General features: G+C 43.4%; 1 pseudogene; it reads left to right on the top strand.

The window, feature by feature from the left end:
* The first annotated feature begins 5,043 nt into the window (after positions 1 to 5,043).
* LOC115472512 lies at positions 5,044 to 10,130 on the top strand (annotated as a pseudogene).
* The last annotated feature ends 2,780 nt before the right edge of the window (positions 10,131 to 12,910 follow it).

Here is a 12,910-nt window from a genome sequence, read left to right on the forward strand (position 1 = left end):
AACTCAAGCAAGACTGCAGAACCATGATTCTGATTGCGCCTTACTGGCCGTGGCAGATTTGGTTCCCTCTTCTTCTGGAATTGTCCTCCGAAGAACCGTGGAGTGTTTTCCAACCCTCATCACTCAGAACGAGGGATCGCTTCTACATCCCAGCCTCCAGTTTCTGGCCCTCATGGCCTGGATGTTGAAAGCTTAGAATTCGCTTCCTTGGGTCTTTCGGAGGGTGTTTCCCGGGTCTTGCTGGCTTCCAGGAAAGATTCCACTAAGAGGTGTTATTCTTTCAAATGGAGGAGGTTTGCCATCTGGTGTGACAGCAAGGCCATAGAATCCCATAGAAACCATCCTGAACTTTTCTCGGACTAGGAATTTGTTCAGGGCCCTTAGGTCTAGGATGGGACACATCCCCCGTCTTTTTCTTGTCCTACACAGACTCTGCTTGAATACCTTCTACATTTATAAGAGTTTGGCCTCAAGACCAACTCCATAAGGGTTCGCCTTAGTGCAATTAGTGCTTATCATCAACTTGTAGAAGGTAAGCCTATCTCTGGACAGCCTTTAGTTGTTCGCTTTATGAGAGGTTTGCTTTCGTCAAAGGCCCCTGTCAAACTTCCACCAGTGTCATGGGATCTCAATGTCATTCTCACCCAGCTGATGAAAGCTCCTTTTGAGCCACTGAATTCCTGCCATCTGAAGTACTTGACCTGGAAATTCATTTTCTTGGTGGCTGTTACTTCAGCTCATAGGGTCGGTGAGCTTTAGGCCTTAGTAGTGTATACGCCTTATACTAAGTTTCATCACAACAGAGTAGTCCACCGCACGCATCCTAAATTCCTACCGAAGATGGTGTTGGAGTTCCATGTGAACCAGCCGATTGTCTTGCCAACATTCTTTCCCCGTCCTCATGCCCATCCTGGCGAAAGCAGCTTGCACACCTAGGACTGCAAGAGAACGTTGGCCTTTTACATGGAGCGGACAAAGCCCTTCAGACAGTCCGCCCTTCAGACAGTCCGCCCAGTTGTTTTCTTTCGATCCAAACGTGAGCAGGGTTGCCATCAGTAAATGCACCATATCCAATTGGCCAGCGGATTGCGTTTCCTCCGCTTTCAACTAACTCTTGTCATGTTGTGGTGTTGTCTTCAAGCAATGTGTTATTTCCTGCTTCGACTGGTTGCAAAGTGTTACTTGTGAAGGTCAATCAAGGGTGTCCGCTCTTTTGATTATTTTTTTCCTTTTAAAGGTGCTTTTTCTTGCACTGCAAACTACTTATGCCCTGTTGCAATGCAAGTGTATGGTATTTTCATACATTTATTGACTCAAGATCATTTTTGACTTTTTTTTTTCCTTTCCCCTCTTAGAGAGGCATTGATTTGAAATTTTGGTTATACGTTAATTATTTCACTACATTCTTTTTGAGTCTATTTTTATCTTTAAACACTTCAGAGTGGTTTTCTAAATTTGTATTTTTGTTCTCGATGAACTGTTCCTTGCCCTGCCTCCTCCCTAGGCCCCTTCCCCCGCCCCCTTCGCCGACTCACCTGCGGCCACACCCTCGACCTGTCTCCCTCTGTTACCCCTCCCTTTGCTCCATCTATACCTCCCCCTGGTCCACCCCCTTCATACCCCAATTCTCTACCCCACCTCCTATGACTGTGTTGCCGCACCCCTTCAGTACCCCTTGCCCCCACATCTGAGGCTCCATCCCCGAAATATCTCCTGACCCTTCCCTACTTTACAAATCTTCTCCGATTTCTGATTCCACTTCCCCTTTGTCAAACCCCTACCCTTGACATCCTCCTACCTATACGGCCCATTTCTGATTCTTGGCTTTACATTCTTGTTCTCTGTAACACAAGCTGAACTTGTTCTAATGAATTCTTTCAACACATTTACCACATACATTATAGTACTGATCTGTTTAGGTTTTGCATTTCCCCAGATGGATACAGCAGGCACCTTGACGTCTCTCACAGAGGGGACAACTGCCAGCAAAGAAGCGCTACCCAATAAAGTATCAGACCTGAAGGCTAGGTTGCAGCAAAGGATCGCCAGATTGAAGGACAAATGCACAGACCCCAATGTGACCCGGTGTGAGATACGGGATATCATTGTGAGAGAATTTGAACAGATGCATCAATTGGTCCATGAGGAAAATAGACAAGTTCTCCACTTACTGGAGTGGCAAGAAGCTTTGGCCTCTACCCTTATGTCTGAATCATCTAACTTGTAAGTCCTGCAGACCTCCTGCAGCTTGAGGGCCCAACCCTTGGTGAATGGTAGTCATTGCAGGTGACGTCTCCACTTCTCCTTCCTACTTTGTTTGTCTTTTCTCAAGTACCTACTGGCGATAGAGTGCAACACAATGCCCGCGCCTTTGACTATTTTTCTGCATCATGTATTCCTGAATCTGCATATATCATTCACATGAACTGCCAACATCATCTTCAAAATTTTTATTTTTATTTTGGTACCCTTTACTTAACCTTTACTGCCATTTAACCATATTTTATTAGAATTTACCCATCTGTCTTGCTTCATTCAGATTATGCAAGCCAGAAGTGGGGATATAATCTGCAAACCCCAGTTCCTTGAACAATACGAGACTTTGCCTTTTGACCTCAACCAATCAGGAGATAATTTCATATTCACTATTGCTATTTCTGGACTTATTGCTGAACCTTTATGGTTTCCCTTTTGCAAGGGTTCGCCTTAGTGCAATTAGTGCTTATCATCAACTTGTAGAAGGTAAGCCTATCTCTGGACAGCCTTTAGTTGTTCACTTTATGAGAGGTTTGCTTTCGTCAAAACCCCCTGTCAAACCTCCACCAGTGACCAAGTTGGAAGCGTGTAAAGAGAAAGAGAAAGAAAGGGCAGAATGCCAGGACAAGTAATTCAAACAGAAAATTGACAGAAAAAAGGGGCAGAAGAGAGCGGGCTAAATACCAGTAACATAGACTTATGATAATACGGTACTCCGTTACCGGAGCGTGTATGCATCCACAATGCTGGTGAAGAGTAAGATAAGACAATGATTTAAGAAAGATCAAACATGCGTCGAAGTTAGGCGTATAGCCTGCATTAGACCTTATTAACACAGTGTGAACGAACGCTGAGAGTACCAATCCCGGGACAGGGATGAAAGTTTTAGGAAGAAGTAAGAGAGGCTGGCACCAAGGTGCCTCAGGAGAACATGATATAAAAAGTAACAGATAAGAACAGAGACAGATATAACATCACCAGCAGTGGACCATACTGTACCAGAGTACTGTCAATCAGTGACACGCAGGGACAGCTGTATTTAAAGGGAAAAGCAAAGCATAAGTTAATAACACAAAGATGAAGATGGAAGTCCCCTTATAGGGTTACAGGGCAGAGATGAAACTAAATGTCAGGGACTGTGTGAAATCTGCAGCTTGAAGAGCAAACCACAGGAAGGTATGGCAGCGAGCTACCAAGAAGGGGAAAATGGCAGAAAAGAAATAAGGAAAAATAAAAGTATGTAATCAGATGTAAGTGATGCCGTAATGAAAAAGAGCTAATCAATAAACAGGAAAGGTTGGAGATTCAGAACAGGGAGGATGGTACCAGTGGGAATCAAAGACTGGAAAAAGAAAGAGTTCAAATCAAACGTGTAGCCAGAAAAAAGAGGACAGACACAAGAAGAGAGACCACAAAAGAGGAAGAAACTATTTCATATCAGTGTGTTTTAAAAATCCAACTACAGAGAATAGAAAGAAAAAATTTTGACATGTCAGTTTAGGGAAAATAAGGAGAGAAAGGAAACAGGGGCAAATAGCAAGGGGAAAGAGTCAGGGAATGCGGCAACAGAGGGCAGCCCATAAAAAGGGAGAGAAAGTGGGAAGGAATCTAAGAGAAGGGTGAGAGGAAAAGGAAAGATAGAGGAAGCGCCGGATTTGGACGCATGATATGGGAATATATATATCCCCTCTGCGGACAAAGACGGCGTGTGAAAAGCGAGAGGAAAGTGTTCGCAAACAGCGTCACCAATGTTTTTTATCTAGGGATAGATAGACCCATGAAGACCCCCTCTAATAGGTTGGCAAACCAGCCATCTACCAGAGAGGTCCCCTTGAAGGCTGCCTAAGATATGTTTGCGCTTATCTGACTCGCTTCTAATGTCCATGGACATATGTGTATTCATTTTAACCATTTTGTCTCTAGATATTTCATAGAAAGGAGTGAGAGGAAAAGTTATAAGGATAATTACCTTTATTATAGCTTGCCACAATAATACAATGGGATCAGGAACACAAGCAGATGGGTGGACAGTTGGACAGCACTTCGTGTAGCAAGTCAAAAGGTCTTCTGACACGCCCTAAATCCTCCTGCCTTATATATTCTCCTATCTCCATTCTAAGTAAAGGGGCCCATAAGCTAAAGTGTTAAACTTGTTTATCCCAAACTAGCTGACCACAATCTTGCTTATTTGGAAAGTTGATGTAATACATGGGATTGAGGGTCAGCTGGGGATGGAATGAGTGGAATGTTTTGGCTGTAATTATGTATTGATATTCTCTGTTATGGGAAACAGGCTAGTTATTTAAGGGATGCCAGCACGTCTGGGAAAGGCACCTTCAGCCTGTGCAGGCCTGGGGGAGTTAAAGGCACCTTCAGCCTATGCAGGTCTGGGGGAGTTATGAGCTAGCTCATCTTCACACGCACAGTTGTCTGTTTCACACTATAAAAGAGGGGGGAGCACGGGACTTTCTTTAGAAGCTTGCCTGGACATAGGGACGCCTTGTTCAGTGAAGGGTATTTCCCTGCAATCTCTGAGGAGAGCCAGTGCTTCCCTGGTGGTCGTCCCAGATGCTGACTGAATTGCGGGTGCTGTAAGTATCTTGGTGTATGTGTTCACATATGTATCACCAATAAAAGCGATATACCGCATATTGTGTCTGGTGGCTTTTGTGTTGTCATAAGCACAGCACCCCCTAGTGTTACAGTTTGGCGTAGTCGGCAGGATATCGCATTGTTGTTACGGTGATTACATTTGTGAATATATACTTGTTTTATTGTTTTGTGAATATGTTGAAGAAAGGGAAGAAGAGCAAATCTCATCGGGAGGCTGTGCAGGCACAGCTTCCGCAGCTGTTTGCAATTCCTGGATGGGATAAATACCCATATCAGGCATTGGCAACAGAATGGGCGACAGATATGGGGTTGAATGAGAATTGGGAGGTATGTTTAGGAGAGGGAACGTGTGAGGATGTGTTGAAATGTTTACAAAATGCCCCTGTGGTTAAAGGGAAAGAGTTAAGAACGGTGGGTCGGAGAGGGTGGATTTTGTTTTTGGCATATCGCCTGATGCACCAGCAGAATCTGTTATTACAACAGAAGCTGTTGGAATCACAGGCTGAGATTCTGACATTGAAAAGCGACTTGGTAATGTCACAGTGTCAGAGCAAATTGATGATGGATAAGTGTACGGGGTACCAGCAAATTGCTGAGCGGGCGACGGTGCGAGTAGCGCAGTATAAGTATCGGAAAAGGAGAGGGCGTGTGAGTAAGGTAAAGGTTGCAAAGGTGATGGCTACTGCCACACAGAATCCTAACGGATGGGATCCTGAGACGTGGGATGGGGATATCTGGTCTTCCACACCCGAGAGTGAGTCAGGGGGTGAGGAAAGTGCTGCTCCGGAAATGAAGCCGATAATTCGGCGACGAGCACAGTTGGGTGGGGCAGCACCAGTGCGCATGAATTTAGCAGAAGACTATACGCAACAAGAAATTCTCAATATCATGCAGCAATTCCAGCAGCGTCCAAATGAATCCCTTATTGCTTGGTGTGTAAGGCTGCATGATACTGGGGCAATGGGGATACGGATGGACAATGAGGACTGTTTGAAATTTATACCTTTATCTCGAGATGCTATAATTCAAAGTGCATTTCAGGAACATAGTTTAGCAATGCCTGATGGGAATGGGTCAGAGGCTACTACTCTGATTGAGTTAGTGGGAACAGGGTGTCGTAAAAAGTACCCTTTAGAATCAGATTGGCCTGGGGATGACAAGCCTTGGTATACTTTGAAAGATTGTATCCAGCGATTAAAGGAAGAGGCAATGAAAGTATGTATTGTCACAGGACAAATGGATACACTTACCCAAGTGCCTATGTCAGCGGCAATTAGAAACAAAGTAATTAAAGGGTCTCCTCCAATGTATAAACAAGTTATTTTGACTCTGTTGATGAATGAAATAGATAACCCATTGGAGGGCATTATGGATAAAATCGAGCAATTAGGAGATTTGGGGGATTGGAGTCTGAAGCTGACAGATAGGAAAAATAATGAGGGGCAGAGAATTGGGGAAGGGCCGAAGGGGCAAGGTTCAGAGGTAGAGCGAGTATCTCGTAAGGATATGTTTGCCGCTCTACTACAAGCGGGGGTGGCTCGGGAGAAAATAGATGGAATTCCCACTGGAGAGTTATGGCAGCAATATAAAAAATTAGGATTGGATAAGAGAGGGATGAAACCGGTTCGGAAAACCCGGACAGTGGGAAAAGAAAAACTTCCTTCAGCCCCACCTGTGGAGGGTCCGGACTATTCAGATTTGTATCATGAGGTCCGTACTCTCCTGCAGAGAATGACACTTCCATCTACTACTACTCTGCCCCCATCTAAAGCAGAAACCAATCCGTTTAGAGAGGATTGACTAGTACGGGGATGCAATTGATCCGCGTCCCTATATTGATGTTGTAATACAATGGAGTCCGGGAAATTTTCAACAAGTACGAGCTTTGATAGATACCGGAGCAGAAGCAACGATTATAGCTGGTAACCCTTCTAAGTTTAAAGGACTAAAGTGTAATATTGTAGGACTCGGGGGGAAGAGTATTCCTGCAGTGGAAACACAATTGGCTATGCAAATTGGGGATTTACAGCTCCAAAAGTATGCTGTAATGATTACGCCAGTGCCAGAATATATAATTGGTATGGATATTCTGAGAGGTTTAAAACTTACTATTGAAGGGGGAAGTTGGCAATTTGGAACGTCTCCCGCAGTTCCCCGGCGTTTGAAGTATATTTCCACTTATAATATTCACGCAGTATTAATAGGAAAAATTGTTGATGAGCCTCTCACCATAGCAGCCGCCACTCAATTAGTTGCACAAAAGCAATATCGGATTCCTGGTGGTATTGCAGAAATTACGCGAACAATACAGGAATTACAAGAGGTAGGGGTCATTGTCCCAGTTACTACCAAATGGAATAATCCAGTATGGCCAGTGAAGAAATCTGATGGATCCTGGCAGATGACAGTAGATTACCGTCAATTGAATAAGGTTACACCCCCGTTGCATGCTGCAGTCCCCGACATTATGACTTTAATTGAGAACATACAAAATAGAAAAGGAAAATGGTATGCAGTGATAGATTTAGCAAATGCCTTCTTTACAATAGCCTTAAAAGAGGAATTTTGGGAGCAATTTGCATTTACGTAGCAGGGAAGGCAGTACACTTTTACACGGTTGCCACAGGGATGGTTGCATAGTCCTACAATTTGTCATAGGGTGGTAGCGCAACATCTAGATGCACTATCATTGCCACCAGGTCTAGAGTTAACCCACTATATTGATGACATACTAATCCAAGGGGATACAGAGGAGTTAGTGGCCTCTGGGCTAGAACAACTAGTACAACACATGCAGAATAAGGGTTGGGAAATTAACCCAGCAAAAATCCAGGGACCCGCCCAGACAGTGAAGTTTCTGGGAATTAATTGGAATAAGGGACACCAGGAAATTACTGAGAAAGCACTAAACAAAATAGCAGAATTTCCGGTACCGGTTACCAAACAGCAAACACAGAAGTGTATTGGGTTGTTTGGATTTTGGCGTAAACATATCCCACACTTGGGGCAGGTGTTACAGCCATTATACAGAGTAACACGAAAGAAATGTGTATTTCAGTGGGGTGCTACAGAGCAACAGACTTTTGACCAAGCCAAGTTAGTAGTACAACAAAGTGTCAGTCTGTGGCCAATACGTGCCAATGATCCAATTGAATTACAAGTATCAGTGCATGCAGAGTATGCCAATTGGAGCATGTGGCAGAAACAAGATGGGAAACGTTGTCCGTTAGGATTTTGGACACGTAGATTACCCGATGCAGCTCAACGATATATACCCTTTGAGAAACAATTGTTGGCTTGTTATTGGGCTCTTGTGGAAAGTGAACAACTAACTTTGAGGCATGAAGTAATTTTGAGACCAGAAATTCCAATTTTAACTTGGATTAATAGTGAACCACATACCCATAAAATTGGCCATGCACAGGAGGCATCTATTATAAAGTGGAAGTGGTACATCCAAAATAGGCAGACTAAAAGTGGTCCCAATGGGGTCTCGCAATTACATGAACAAATTGCTCAGATTCCCGTAGGTGAGGGGGAGGAAGTATTAGTGTCTGGGGGTGGTAGTGGTAGTGCCACCCATCGTGTTGCTAAATGGGGAGTACCTTAAGACCAATTAACTATTGACCAACGTCAGTATGCCTGGTTTACTGATGGTACAGCCAAGTATACTGATGGTAAGCGGGCATGGAAAAGTGTGGCCTACAATCCTCATACACAACAGATATTGCAGAGCACGGGCCCAGATGGGAGTAGTCAATATGCTGAATTATATGCAGTCTATCTGGTACTTAAACAAAATGCGCCAGAGGCATACATATATACTGATTCATGGGCTGTGGCAAATGGATTAACAACCTGGTTACCTACATGGAAACAGAATGATTGGTATATTCATACTAAACTGGTTTGGGGATCACAGTTATGGCAAGAAATTAGTGAATTTCTGCAATCTACTTCCGCCTATGTCTATCATGTTGATGCACATGTTTCCCCTATAACCTCTGATCATATTTTTAATCAGACAGCAGATTCCTTAGCTACTATTCACACGAATGTCATCACTGGAACAGATGATTCTACTATTCATCGGGGTGAAGAAGAGACCGGTATTGCAAGCTGGGCACATCAAAAATGTGGACAGGACATCTCGGAGAGCAAGCCACCTATCACTGGGCGCGGCAGCGTGGGTTAGCATTGTCTCTTTCTACCATTAAAAATGTTATTGCTCACTGTCCTGTTTGTCAACATTTGACTAAACGCCCTATACCACACCCAGTCAAAGGTACACTTGCTCGAGGTAAGTTACCTGGCCAAATTTGGCAACTAGATTATACTGGCCCTTTACCAATTTCGCAGGGATGTCAATATGTCTGTGTTGCCGTGGAAATAATCGTCCAATAGGGGAGAGTGAAACACCATTGATGCGTATGTTGACTCCCCATCTTCAAGTCTTGTCCAGTACACATGTCACCCTGGGAGTTAAGCACTTACATCCGAAAGCTGTTATACCGCTCCGTCATACGGTTGACGCTGCTGATTTTGATCTTGTAGCTCTCTTTGACACTCTTTGTGCGTCCCGAGTGGTGACAAAATTTCCAGCCGGGTTTGCTTTATCTCTCCCAGCTGGCCATTATGCTCATATTGCGGCCCGTTCCAGTTGGGCTCTTCATGGCTTACTTCCTGTGGGAGGTGTCATTGACAGAGATTATCAGGGGGAGGTCATAGTCCTGATGATGAATCACACTGAGGAGGATGTAATGGTGCAGGCTGGGGATAGGATAGCACAATTGTTGATAATTCCTGTCAATTCCTCCTCTTTTACTCAAATTTCTGATTTTGTGGGAGTCACTGAGCGAGGTACACAGGGGTTTGGGTCTACTGGGAGGGGTGTGGGTGGTCGGGTATGGCATCAGGACCCTGCACACCCAGGTCCTCCTCAACCTGCTGAAATTATAGCCCGAGGGGAGGACAATACTGTTACAGTAGTTCAGCCAGGACAACAGAGTTGGACGAATGTTCCTGCTGATCATTGTTATTTAAGGGAATAGGATTTATATGTGTTTCTCTATTTCTTTTTGTTTCAGGGCATACTGTTTCTCTGTTTGGGTTGGGAACTCGATGCCCATACTCCCGGCGAGCGGGTGCTGGGAGTGACCTCGCGTGTCCACTATTGGTGGAGCAACAAAAATAACTCGACCTTACAGCAAGATAATTATACATGTCATACTGCATGTCCGGTATTGAACGTAACTGCTTCCCAAGCTGTGTTTCGTAAAACTGAACAGCGCTTTGTAGTTGTTTCATCCAGTTTTGTGAATGTGACTATCCATAATGCTACATCCTGGGTTATGTGCATCCAGCCTATGGGATTCCGGGACCAGATATGGAGACTATGGAATCGGACACGCAAAATGCAGTTCCTCCAAACTTGTAACAGCTCTATAGTAAATATTACTTTGAATCAAACTGCTGAATGGATTTTCACTAATGCTACACCAATTGCAAACCATTTTGCACCCTGGATGGACTTCTTGCATGTGTTGCTTGCTGTTAGTAATATGACTAATCCTGCTCTACTGTCACGCATTCCCACTACATGCAAAAACATGTCTATGCAGTATAGAAAGACTGTATTAACTTACAATGTTACATTTCCACACTTGCCTCGCTGTACTAGGGTACGGCGAGCATGGTATGATACTATTTTGGGGGGTGTGGGAACTGGACTGGGAATTCTGAATACTGTAGATACAGATACTCTGTTTAGTAAACTACACTGTCTAGGTAAGGACTTGCATACTGAACTGAATATTTTAGCCAATTGGTTACCTGCCATTCCAGGAACAGGACAATTAATGGTGCCTGCGATAGCAGACATTAATCATTTATTAGCCCAAACTTTTAAGTTTGAAAATTATACTGACACTACTTTGACAAAAGCATTGAATTATACTTGGTGTTCATTACAGACGTTGTACGCTTTGCATCAGCGGGACAGAGTCCAGATGGCTCTACAATTGGGGTTGCAGACCCTTTTCGCTGGATATATTCCGGTTGATGAGTGGTTGTTCCCACATTCAGAGAGTACAGTCTGTACTGATCGATTCTGTACAGGGGTTTTATCTTCATATAAGATTTTCCATACTCATATAGTATGTAAGTATTATATATCTCCAGTATTAGTGAATGTTTCTGGTATCGTAACCTTTTGGGCCCCGCATATGAATGGGGAGTATATAACTGTATATAATGAGACATATAAATTGGATATGTGTAATGAGCAGGGAAATCCCACGATTTGTCCTTTCCAGCCACCACAATTTGAACCTTGCTTATCCCCACATTTTGGGGGATGCACATTTACTGTTTTCCCTGCCAACTATGAGTTCTTTGTAGAAATTAGTCCGTGGACATTATGTATTTCCACTGCTAATTTCACAACTTTGTCAAATAATACCTTCCTGACCGATCGGTCAGGAGTCAGTTCCTGTTTTACTAGCATATCAGTATTTTGGTGGAAAGGACAAAAGTATGTATTATATCCGGATTTATTTAATTCTGCTTTCATACAGTACAATTATACCTTCTTTACGGAGCCAATTTTAGCTGTAAATTATAGTAAGTTGACCCACATGTTGCATATATCCTCTCTTATTAATGAGTATATTCAAGGTGTGAATCACACCTTAAGAGTCATGCAAGTAGATGCTCAATTTGACAATCACACTGTTCGTATAGTGGCAGAAAATATTCGAAGTAAATTACATCATAATTGGTGGGATCCATTATTGGGACATTCTCCTAGTGCAGATGCTTTCCTAAAATGGATCACTCATCCTTTACTTGTAGTACTATTAGTTAGCATCCTGCTAGTGATTTGGAATTGTATTTTGACTTGTAAAATTTGGAAACGACCTACGGTGGTCCATAATACTATGTATACTTCTGTCTCCTCATAAGCAGAGAATATCAAGGGGTGGAATATGTAATACATGGGATTGAGGGTCAGCTGGGGATGGAATGAGTGGAATGTTTTGGCTGTAATTATGTGTTGATATTCTCTGTTATGGGAAACAGGCTAGTTGTTTAAGGGATGCCAGCACGTCTGGGAAAGGCACCTTCAGCCTGTGCAGGTCTGGGGGAGTTAAAGACACCTTCAGCCTATGCAGGTCTGGGGGAGTTATGAGCTAGCTCATCTTCACACGCACAGTTGTCTGTTTCACACTATAAAAGAGGGGGGAGCACGGGACTTTCTTTAGAAGCTTGCCTGGACATAGGGACGCCTTGTTCAGTGAAGGGTATTTCCCTGCAATCTCTGAGGAGAGCCAGTGCTTCCCTGGTGGACTTCCCAGATGCTGACTGAATTGCGGGTGCTGTAAGTATCTTGGTATATGTGTTCACATATGTATCACCAATAAAAGCGATATACCGCATATTGTGTCTGGTGGCTTTTGTGTTGTCATAAGCACAGCGCCCCCTAGTGTTACAGTTGACACCTCCTTTTTCTCAATCACTTCCTTACACCTGGCATGACGCACTTGTTTCTCAATTTGTTTTTCTAACTTAGATTAGAGAAAATTCCATTTTGTAACCGATATTAAAGTTTCCATTTTGTGTTCATATTTTAAATCTTCCATTTTATTTTCATATTCCTTGACCTAACTTTTCCAGTTCAGGCCATTCTGGTCTTAGTCTAGGCCTAAAAACTAAGCCATGCTTTTCCAGCAAGCTTCTAGTTATGTCAAGCATCAGATTTCTGACTTGGCCTATGTCCCTAGTAGCCTGAGCTTTATGGCTCTGCCCTCCACCATTCCAGTGGGGGTCTCTGTGTATATTATATCTTATCAACCTCTAGCCAAAAGTTGAAAATATCAGGTATCTAAACCTCTAGCCAAAAGTTGACAATTTAGAATTTTAAAAAAATCAGATTTTACTTAGCAGCAATTTGGTTCAGGTCCAGCACATGGAATGCTAAAAGCTCAAGTGGTGTCTCTCTCTCTCTCTCTCTCTCTCTATATCAGAGCCCAGCCCACCTCCT

The sequence above is a fragment of the Microcaecilia unicolor genome, chromosome 6 (assembly GCF_901765095.1).
Source record: "Microcaecilia unicolor chromosome 6, aMicUni1.1, whole genome shotgun sequence".
Taxonomy (NCBI): Eukaryota; Metazoa; Chordata; class Amphibia; order Gymnophiona; family Siphonopidae; genus Microcaecilia; species Microcaecilia unicolor.